Genomic DNA, 12,681 nt, shown 5'->3' on the forward strand with positions numbered 1-12,681 from the left:
GACTCAAGAAGAGCAATTTCTAGCCAATTAGATATTTTAAAGCTGAGTTTTATTTCCACAAACTTTTCCAGGCCTGGTAATTACAAAGTTTTCCATCAGCGTGGGAACCCTAGTAGTACTTTTAACTTTAAATGGACACTTGCAATTACATAATCATGCGAAAACCAACTGAATTATACAGAGCTACATGTAAAATTAATTTCACTCCATATGCTTAAATAATTAACGCACAACCTCACAACACTTGTGCTGTTCAGTATTATCAATATTGCAATCCAACCGTCCATTAAGTGAATGAGTTACTATTGACAAATATTGGCATATTGTGACTAAACCAATTGACCCACAAAACGGCCCTGGAGCAAATCAGGTTTACAGCTTGACAAAAGCAATATATGTTGTACTTTTGAACTGCTGATAATGACCAGACAGGAACAGTTGTTGGATAACACATTAATTCTTATTCATGCCTGAGCAACTATTTAATGATACATCATTTCAAACCTCTTTATGTCAACAAAATTAAATATATTCAAGCATTAAGTTTTGTGGTCTAATTCAAAATTGACATAATGGTCTCACTAACATTGAGAACTAGAAAACAAACTGTTATTGTTCCAACAAGTGTTTTGTCTGAGCACTGATAAAGGAATATTCCGGGTTCATCTCAATTGACAGCATTTGTGGCGTAATGTTGATTGCACAAAAAATTAATTTCGACTCGTCCCTGCTTTTCTTAAAAAAAAAAAAAAAAAAGCAACAATTGAGGTAACAGTGAGGCACTTAAAATGGAAGTAAACTTAAAGTAGATGTTTCTTGGGTGACTTTTCATAGAGTTGTAGGCCACTGTAAATGTTTAAGCTCTATTTTTAGCTCATGTTTATGATAGCTGACAGACACTGATATCTGTCCTAAGAAGACATTCACTGGATGAACAAACCTTTCCCAAGGCCTCACTGGCCATGTGGTTCATTATTGTTCATGTTCAGAACAATTTCCTCTTTTAAGAACCGGTTAGCTTGATGACTAGATGTAGATATAAATCACAACAATAGAGTTTGTTTTAAGTGAAACAGTATAAACCTTTCAAAACAGACATACTGTGAGCCCCAAGGTTGTTAATCAATGATATATGCTTTTGTTGAAGAAATCAGACTGCATCATTTCAACTTCCTTCCAAAAAACGTGTTTAATAGCGTAATTCCTGGTGAAGAACTACACTACCCATAATCCTAAAGAGAGATCCACCAATCAGAAAAGAGCTCTGCAGCCCCACCCACTCCCATGATGCACTGTGAATGATGCTATTGAGTCGGTCTCCCTATACTCTCAAACTACTGATATATTTGTATTTATCTGAATATTTTGCAATAAGCATATTTGTAACAAGGTTAAGGATGGGAAAGGAGGAGGCGGGAACTGGACGAACAGTCAAAGTAATATTTAGTTTAAACAAAAAGACACACAGCACAAATGCACACACTGCAGCTGCATGTGGCTCTCTCTCTCTTGAACTGCCACATCCTGCTGCACTTATCCCTCTTCTCTGCTGATTTGCCCAATTGGGGGCCGGGCGTGCGTAGTCACTGGCAGGTGAAAAGCCTGCCGGCAAGATTTTCCCCGCCTCTCTAGAGCCGGAGAGGGGGACAAGGGGAGGGAAAAACAAAAACAAAAGAGGAGAGGGAAAGGGCAAGGCGGAGCGACAGTGAGAGAGAGAGAGAGGAGAGAGAGAAAAAAACTTGCTCGCCGGTTCCCAGACATGCCGTCTCCTGCTCCTCGATCACTCCTCCACCCTCTGGCGGATGACAGCCACTCCTCCCTGGGCGGACTGGTGCAAGTCCTCCGACCCCTGGCGGATGGAACGCCCCTCCACGTTTTGGCGGCCGGTAGGGAGCCCCTCCACCCCTGGCTGCGGCTCCACCGCTCCAGGCGGTTGGCAGCGAGCCCCTCCTCCCCTCGCGGATGGCAGTCGTTCCTCCACGTCCAGGCGGCCGGCATCGACTCCTCCGTTCCCGGCGGATGGCCGTGGCTGCCTCTTGGGGTGGATGGCAGTGACGAGGACTCCACGACAGCGCATCCCTCCTCCTTCCCGGGTTTCGGTACCAATGTAACAAGGTTAAGGATGGGAAAGGAGGAGGCGGGAACTGGACGAACAGTCAAAGTAATATTTCATTTAAACAAAAAGACACACAACACAAACACACACACTGCAGCTGCATGTGGCTCTCTCTCTCGAACTGCCGCATCCCGCTGCACCTCTCCTCGGCTGATTAGCCTGATTGGGGGCGTGTAGTCACGGCCCAGCCCCGCCCTCCTCCTCGTCACAATATTCAACTATGTCAATATATTGTTATTCAAATAGTCAAATATATTGTTTCTACATATAATCAACAACCTTAAATCAATAGTTTCATGTATTCCCATCATTTTTATTTAATTATATCATTCTCAATGCTTCATGGGATTGTAGTTTATTCCCTCATTATAAATGTTAAGTACACAGTCTTGTATCCTTGTCTTTTCGTCTGATTTTCGAATATTTTTTTGCTTCAAAACAAAGTTTGTAATGTTGTGATGCACCTTGGAGCTGGATAGTTTGGTTCATGGTGCACAACTCTTTTGTGGAGGATTTTATGAAAAGCCAAATGTCATTGTCCCCCTAGATTTTCCTTGTGCTTCCCTATTTGGACGGCGAAACACCCAAGAGGGTGCTTTAGCAGGCTAGCTAGCTAATGTTAGCAAATGTGGTATGTTGTTGTTGTTTTAGCATCAAAGACAGTGGAGTTTTCTGATGGAAAAAACGACTAATTTAACTATAGCTTATCACTTGCAGTGTTTTGAAGACTGAGTAGTTCACTCATCATAGGGTCGCCACCCGTCCTGTAAAATACGGGATTGTCCCGTATTTAAAGATGAAATGAGGCATCCAGTATCTAATCAAAACGGAAAGAGATTTGTCCTGTATTTAAGCTGGTCCGACGGTGTCACGGCGAGATTGTTCAAAATCGTTAATTTAACTTTTTTTATACTTGGAAATTTAGCCTAGGATGGGTAAGGGGCCATCTCAAGAGTCCACACATTGTGCCAAAATGTGCTAATACTGTGGAGGGTGTGGTAAGGGACCATCTGAAAATGTCAGTCAGTTTCCTGCTTTTGCAATGCAAGCATTTCAAAGAGCACATTAATGTCCACATTATGTGTATCACTTACATTTCAAGTATTAGCAGTAACAGTAGATAACACACATATGCAAGGGCGTAAATTTTGCTTGAAAATTGGGGGGTTGCAGTATGAAGCACTTATGTTTCCATTGATCATGGTATAAATAATGTGGACATTTGACTAGAGCAAACATTTGATTAGAAACACTAGACTGGGGGAAATATACAGGTGTTAAGCACAATACACATCCATTCACACTAGATTTTAAAGGAATATTCCGGGTTCAATTCAAGTTAAGCTCATTCAAAAGAATTTGTTGTATAATGTTTATTGCAACAAAAATACATTTTGACTCGTCCCTCCTTTTCTTTAAAAAAGGTAAATGGGGGTCAATGGGGTCAATCCGTAAACGTTAAAATACTAACTGTCAAAAGTTTAGCCACAAGATGTAAACAATATGTGTGTTAACATGATTTCCCTGTGATAAAATCACTTAATAACCGCATCTGTGCAAAGTTATAGCCAATTTTACAGCTTTGTAGCCATGATGGCGTAATGTCATTGCTAAAACGTCAATTTAACCTGGAATATTCCTTTAATAATGCTAAATTACTTTGGACCCTATGATGAATGCATGTTGTCTAAATGCTCAAATTTGAGGTGTAATTTGGGTTTGTTGAATTGCAAAAATGGACACTTCTCCCAACCATCGATGGTTTTTCGTCTGGAGATTTATTACTGTGAGGGGACTGTCTGACATATGCAGGTGTGTTTGATAGCCTTGAGACTTTTCTGAGTAACTAAAATAACTCTAATGCTATCAGTCATAAACCATCAGTGTTACTCACCTTATGCAACTGCAGGTAATCTACATGTTTTAACTATGAGTTTTGTTTCAACATTTATGCTTTTCTGAGATAGCAGAGCAAACAGTGAATAAGTAAACAACATAGTGAAGCCTCTTAAACAAGATGTGTTTTTACAATAAATGGCAGATGCTAGAAATGTAGAGATTTACTTGATGCCTTATCAGTAAGTTAAAAAAATCACCCAAGTTTGTAGCGATAAATGCCAAGGATTTCTGTAATGGATTTGAAGCAAATTCAGACATCCGAATGAATCTGTTCTTTCATATAAACACACTCTCCACAGAAATGGAGCAAACAGAAGGAACTGTGTGTGTTGGAGTATTTGTGTATGTGCCAAACGCGCAACAGTCGCTGTTATTGTGCCTTACAAACTGTCAGACTGTGTTCAGCAAATCTCATTGTATTTACAAGGATATTGAGAGGGGTCAACCCGGCCTCATGGCATGTCATAATAATGGTACGAGATGGTGAACTTGTGAGGGACTTGATTTAACAGGCTACAGACTGTTAATATAAACATACAAAAATATTATAGTATTGTATTTTCATTAACCGTGTAAGATTATAGGTATTTTAAATGCCTTACCATGCAAAAGTCTGATGAATGGCCATGAGCATGCAAATAAAGAAAACTATAGTGCCATATTTGGGCATATATGTTGGCTACATATTCAAATGCTTCAATGCTACCCTTTTGTGTAGTATTTTGAAATATATATTGTTTAATATACTATTTGTGCATGTATGTGACCTTGTGTTGTGTTTGTTTTGTGCTAACACATTTTGTGTTCTCGGTCAAAAATGACCGGCCCACTAAGATCTAAATCTCTCATATTGCATATATTATCCCAATATATTGCATTAGATCTTTTTGTCAACTAATTTTTTAGTGATTATAACAGGTTTTGTACTTTTTTGATTTTAAAATATATATATATTTTTATTGATAGAAGGATTCATTGAACTGAGCTCATACCGGGCTTTATTCATATAAAGATGAGATAGTCATGCGTTATATATCATCTCAATCAGTAAAATACAATGAGCAAATTTGTTTCACTCAGAGGTCAAACTGCTGTGAGTTTTAGTGTATGAAATTCCCACTGACACACATAAATATAATAAACAGGAGTGGCTTTTTGTAATGTTTTTCCTTATTACTTCCTGAAACATTCATATAACATAGACAATGACATATTGTAACTTACAGCAGACTATCCCGATTCAAACAAGCCCAAATACAACATAATATGATAATCTTGAAATATTCCTCAAAGAGTGTACATGGAAAGACAATGCACAAAAGGACACTCAGCACATATTGTGTGTGTGTGTGCACACACATACAGTATGTGCTCATCTAAAGGATTATGACACTTAATATTTCTGTATTTTGTAGTCTAATCCATTCATTTCCAAGGGTCGGTCACTTTTGACCGGGAACACAAGAAGTGTAACAAGAAGTGGTTTTAAGTGAAATAAAACCAAAAATATGTCAAGAAAATATTTCAAATTTTTATTTGTGTATTTTCAGATACCATATGTGAACAAAGTCAAGGAATTTTATTCCAACTGGATTAAGTAAAACAAATGAATAAATTGTTTTCTGGGTCAAAATGAGCGGAACACAACATAAGGGTTAATAATAGTGAAAACCATAAATATTAGTGTGTGATCATTTTGAGTGGAGAAAAGATAATGCCAAGCACGCTGCACTTGTTAGGAACACTGAGCAGTGATTGTGCGTGGCCATCTGCACGTGTTTTGACGCTTCTGCTTATAAGATAATACAGAAAACAATATTGAGCATTTCAATGCAAACTATTATTTGACTTTAACAAGAAACTGAAACAAGACAGCTTTGTTTTTTTTTTGTCCAAAATGCTATTGTGTAAATTCCTAAAACATCTGAAACTCAGGGGTTACATTAAAGATGGCATGAAATGTCTTGACGAACACAGTGTTTGGTGGGCGGGACATATCGAAAGTCAGTGGTGGGTAGATTACTTATAAATTGTAATCCTTACTGATTGCAAATTACATAACTAAAATTGCAATCAGTACCATAATCTCTTGGATTATTTTTTGGGGGTAATCTAATATGATTGCTTTTGGACTACTTTTGGATTACCTCTGAACTAATTTGTTTGTTAGATTTGATTTCACATACATTTTGAGGAGGACAATCTATACCATTTTGTCATAATGTTGCTTAAATACATTTAAGTAAACTTACTAAATTAATCTAAATATGAGAATTGATATGATTCTTTGTGTTTTACTCTATTTTTATATCATTAAAATAAAAGAACATGAGTATTTTAAAATGTAATTTAATCTAATTAAAAGTACTTGATATTTGTAATCTAATTACATAATCCAGATTACATGTAATCCATTACTACCCAGCACTGTCCAAGGCTAGTGAAAAATACAATACTCTTATTTTGATTTAATGGGATTTTATTTGACGTCATCTGTTTTCTAATGCTCATTACATGTTAAGATTGAAGGACATTGGTTTGAATGTTCATAAATGTCTTTTTCCTCACAAATGGACCATCAGCCATTACTGCAAATGCAGATATCATTAAATCTGAGAAGAAATACAGGAAGGACAACATGTTCAGACAGAGATGTTAACACTCAGGTTTCTATAATGAGGACTAAGATAGAAAGTAAGTGACTGTAGGCTACCAGAATAAGTGGATTCAACAGCATCTCTCAGCTCTGGTAAATTCGTATTCAAATTCATACATCAGCGGTTTGTACAGATGAGTAGCCTAAATGTTAATTGGCAACCCCAAAATTTGAAACTATGACAGGTTTTCTCACAAGACAAAGACGAGAGCTATCTATATGTGATGTCAGACTTGATGTGATGTGTCTAAAAGTGCTTATTTGATTTGAGAGCTATATCAATTTTAGACAGAGAGACGTCTCTTCACTTTAGCTCATGTGTGGTCATGCATTCAAAGCCACGCCAAGAGATCCATAATTAAAAGTCAGGAAACCAGTTCTCTGCTGCAAATGAACTTTCCATTTCCAACTCATGCTATTTGTCAGATAACATCTAAAGTTGTTGTGGGCTTCTAAATGTGGTTTTCTGTGGTTAATCAGTTATCTGCATCATTTACAGAAAACAAATGTTACACATCGTAAGACATATACAGTGAGGACAGTGATGTGGTTTGTTATGATGTCGCTTCAACTCAAGTCAAACGTTCAAAAGGTCCATTCAGAAAACATTCAAACGATCTTCAGTCATTTTTCTTTTGGTAAGCTTGCTCGGCGGTCTGCTCAGAAAACTGAGCAACTGCGTGATGAAATTTTAAATGGATGAATAGCAATAATGATGATTAAAAAGAGCCAAACTTCCAACTCTTAAAATAACACTGTCATGAAAACGTGTTATAACTCAAGTCAACACAAAGCAACTAAATTAATGCATTAATAATTAATAATCATAAATAAAGATATGTCCTTAATAAAGGAATATTGCAGATTAATAGTTCTGTTCTCTAGTTTCTGAGCAGCTATGTTGTGTTTTCTGTTGTTAATATCGCTGGTGGAAACAAAACGAGTTTTCGCTTGAACGCCCCATTTCGCACGTGCTGCGTCATTATTGTTGCTCTTGTGCAAAGAGCTCTAAAGCTCGTGTGCAGACTCATGAATGTGCACAGGAGATCAATGGTCAGTGAACATTTTCACTAAATAATACATTAGATTTCAGTTTGTTTCTCATCAAATCTTATCGTATACTTTCATAACAATCATGAGTCTTGTGGAATAATTTATTAGACTTCTGAATTATACTTTTGTGTTATTTTGAAGCTTGAAGAGGTGGTCACCATAAACTGCCATTGTGACATCACTGAGCACAACATTTACTCACAATTTCTCCCTTTGTGTTCAGAAAAAGAAAGAAAGTCATATAGTGTTATAACAACACAGGGGTGAGTAAACAATTACTGAATTTACATTTTTGGGAGAACTATCCCTTTAAGACTTTTTCCAGAATCCCTAAACAAAGACCAAAATTATCATCTGTAACTCCTTCAAGAGCTTTCAAGCTACATCCACCAAACTTGGTACAGACCTTCAGACCGATCTGACTCTTTAGGTTGCTGACTTTCTAACTGATCAGACTTACGGTTTTCACACAACTGAATGCTTGTTTATTCAAACTCCAAATGTTAAAAAATACAAATGCAAACAAACCCACAAACAGCCTTTCTTTCTTTCTTTCTTTCTTTAGCTAGCTTGTTGGCTGTTTATATTACTGTAATATCTATATAACCATCACATTTTAAGCTTTTAAAACTAGTCGACAAGGCTTTATCAAGCTAACATCAAAGTTTTCTTGACAACGTTTTCTGTCTAGCTGTAAATATAATCGATTCAATTGTGCAGTCTAACAAAAAATCGACTATTTTAATTTCATAATCGACTAAATCGACTATTTAACTCTGTTGAAATTCTTTGTGAATTGACTAAAAAGGTGTAAGCATTGGTTTTGTCACTATGAAATGTCAGAGCATTTTGAGACATAAAAATGTATGTTTTTTTAGGTTTACAAGACGTCTGTTTTAGATGTAAAGAAACTTCCATCTTTTAAATACAGTAATATTCACCCACACACACACACATAACACTGACTGTGAATGTTTCAGGAAATCCGGGAGAGATATTTGTTTACATTTCTGATGGTTTGTTCCATTTAAGGACACATTCATGGGAAAACAGCGAGCACTGATAATAAAACTCAGTCATCATGTACATTATCTTAGTGCAACTTTGTCTCTCGTGAGCACTAAAAATAGCCCCAAACATCTGGATATATCTGTCTTTATGCTCAAGTCAATACGGTTATCTTTCTCAACCCATGCATGATCATTCAGAGGATAAATACAAGGCAAATCTAGCAAAAACCCTCATAATATGTGGCATTATTATGCTTTTAAAGACGATCTGGAATGTCTTTTTCTTTAAAGTTGCTATCATACAAGTTATAACAGTGTTGGAGAGCATAATACATGACTATTATAGTATGTAAAGATTTGTTAGCCAAAAGGTGAAAGGTCAAAATTTCCTGGGAAAGGTTTTTTGTTGGTTTGTTTGTTTTGATTGAATTGTATGCAGCTCACATTCACTTCTGCTACCAGTAGTATCTTGTTCAGAGGTTTCTGACATAACTCTTCAAGTGTTTCACAACAGCAGTCCGGTCAAGAGGTTGGTTATGCAATAGACTTTATTACTCTATTTTCCGGAGTAGAATAGAATCAACATTCCACAGCGAAGGCATTCCTGAGCAGAACAGTAGAACTGGAGTCAACAGTTTTCTGAACAAAAGTTTTGCCAACATAATCATTCATAATCACAAAAAAAACCCCTGTCTTTTCTGTTGACTTGTATTGTATGGCCGAGAATGAAAAGTGCAGTATAAAACCAATAGTTCTGTCTCTTAATTCTGATTGGATGAGCAGTGTTTGAAAAGAACGGAAAAGAGGAGGGAAAGCATTCAACACATCTTGAGCAAACATGCCAATTGAACATGTCTGACAGGATCTCTCTTTACACACAGCTTTAACAAAGTGCTGTGAATAACAGCTAATTACTGCAGAGTTCTGCAGACACAATCACTATGCGTGAGACGTACCAGCACACTGAAAAGCAACATAAACTTTGGCCTTTATACTCATAATACAAATAATAATAATAATTCCCACCGGTACGCTGCATGTTGTATGTTTGATCTGTAACAGCATGAGTCCATGGAAAATATTATTACATACAATTTACACTTCTACTTAAAGAAAGTTTCCAGAGTAACAAATATGAAGATACAGATAGATTTTCTTAAGTCAACATGAAATCAAAATTGACCGTTTACTTTATTGATACATGTTCCTGGTCTTATTGTGCAATAAGTGTAAAAAATAATAAAAATAAAAAATATATATTATTATTTTTTTTAAATTGTATTAACTTTTCTATACATATATATATATATATATATATATATATATATATATATATATATATATATATATATATATATATATTAATTTTAAGATTTACACATTTCAATTTTATAACATAATTTCATCAAATTGAATTGAGTAATCGTAATTTTAATTTTTTTAATTTTATCGATTTAATTTTGTAAAACAAAATTACACAATTTAATTTTGTTATGAAATTCCGTACATCTTAAAATGAGGCAAAAAACTTTATTTTAAAATAAAGTAAAAAATTACTTTAAATATGAATAGCTGATGCCAACTATATTGGTGTTATCAAATATGATACACAATGTTTGACGGCTCCTGTTTCACTCTCTCTTCAAACTGGCGAGCCAAACAACCTATGGTATGTAAGTTTCACATGTTTACGGCACCATCTAGTGGTTATTTGTGAAATAAAAGTGGTTTCAATGTTTATATCGATCTATTTAAAATGCTTGTGCGAAAAGTGACTCTTATGTTGGGATAAATGACAGCTTATTTTAATAAAGTAAAAGTGACAGTAATGATTATATTGTTACTGATATTTTAAAATGAGTATTTGCTGAATATAAGCAACTTGTGCTTGGTTAAAATTTTGTATATTATTTTATTGAAAATCCCCTTTGAAATCCATGTATTAAATATGATACAACAGACTTTTGAGGAATATCTCTCAATCATCATTACATTACATTCATGCACACCACAAAACAAATCACAGAGCTTTAAAATTCTGACATATACATTTGATAAGATACATTGAAAGTGTGAACTAATATTTCTGTGTATTTGTCATTATAAAGATCTCATTATTTTACATGATAAGCTATTATGATGTCATCTTAACATAAGTTCATGAGACCCAGCGAAAAAAGTTTTACAGTTTCCCTTTTTTAAATGTCAATATAGTGTTTGGTGCATAAAATACATATGATAAAAAAAAATAAAAAAATAATATTTTATTCATATTGTATTTGATGACACATTTCAATCCATATTTATAGAGCAAGAAGAGGAAGTTTTCATGGCCAAACTCTCAAACATTTGGTATCTCTGAAAAGCCCAGAGAGTCCTCTGATAATACCCCAAGATTTACCACTGTAGAAAAACTTACATAACAAATATCCTACACATAAATAAATTGCTGGCTCTCAGGAGGATAATGACCTTTAAAGCCTAATTGATCAAATATGATACATAATTATTATTATTATTTAAATAAAAATAAAAACAATGCACATTTTTTCCAATTTCTTTTTATAGTTTGCCTAATGGTTCTAAAAACAGTTTAATTAAAAAAACAAAAATGTATAATAATAATAATTTTCTGACAATTCTTTCATATGTCAGGCTCTACAGGGTTAAAGGCACTTTTCTTAACACATCTGCAAAAATTCAGTAACTACAAGTGTTTTTTCTTTATGAGAACGTCTTTTGGCCTGCCCTGTGTTTCCAACTTCTCCTTGCACTCAAAAACATATATTTAAGCGTATTTTTAAGATTTACGTATTTCAATTTCACAAGTAAATATCATCAAATTTAATTGTGCAATTTTTAAATAAATTAAATAATTAAATTGAATAATTTTTTTTGAGTGTGGGTATTCGTAAATATGATAAATATAAATAAATAAATAAATAAATAACAATTGGAAATAAAAGCTAGTATTTAGTATTTATTCTCTCTCTCTTTATATATATATATATATATATATATATATATATATATATATATATATATATATATGTTTAGGTTTTGTTTGATATAGTGTAATAAATATATTCTCCCCCTTATTAAAATAATTTACAATTCCATAAATAAATTATAATTAAAAAATAAATATGTCAAATACATACATACACATATACAGTACATACAAATGCATAATTTCTTCATCGTCCTCTCAGGATGTGAACTCTACAAGTAAGTGTCTATTCTTGTCTTTTAAATTTTATATATGGTTTGTCAGTCAGGGAAGATCTTAAATTGTTATTCCTGTTACTATGATTGTTTACAGAAACAACTGATGGTTAGAAAGTAAATATTTGTAGAAATATCACCATTAAATTATCTTTCTAATAAACACCTTGTACTAGTGTTGTACCCTGTTACTGTTTTAAACGCATAGATACACCCCAACATACAATTAAAACAAAAAAATCTGTATTTAACTTGAGATGGCACTGTGCAAATCATTAACACTTAAAGACATGCACTGTCTGATTGAATGTATAAAATCAGTATTTTAAAAATCATCTTTTAAAATGGAAAAAGGCACCGCTGAGAACCCTCTTATCTTTCAACCCCTCTTAGTGGCAGAAACCTTGAAATCTAGATCCTGATATACTTTTATTTGAGTTCAAACTAAATTATAAATTCATAGCTTAACAGAATATGAATCCATTTTCTTTGCAAATACAGTACATGCTCATGTAACCTGTCCTACTTGACCCGCTCCGAGCGAGCTTCGAACCGGCATCTCCGGTATGGGAGATGGGCATGCTAACAAGGAGGCTAAAGGCTACAACCTCTAGCGTCAGTCGCTAGTGCGCCCCTTGAGGCCAGGGGAGTGAGGATTACACACACCGCACAGCACGTACCAGCTGGCTACCATTACACTCAAATACATCTAAATAATGCAG

The sequence above is a fragment of the Myxocyprinus asiaticus genome, chromosome 10 (genome assembly GCF_019703515.2).
Source record: "Myxocyprinus asiaticus isolate MX2 ecotype Aquarium Trade chromosome 10, UBuf_Myxa_2, whole genome shotgun sequence".
NCBI classification, from domain to species: domain Eukaryota; kingdom Metazoa; phylum Chordata; class Actinopteri; order Cypriniformes; family Catostomidae; genus Myxocyprinus; species Myxocyprinus asiaticus.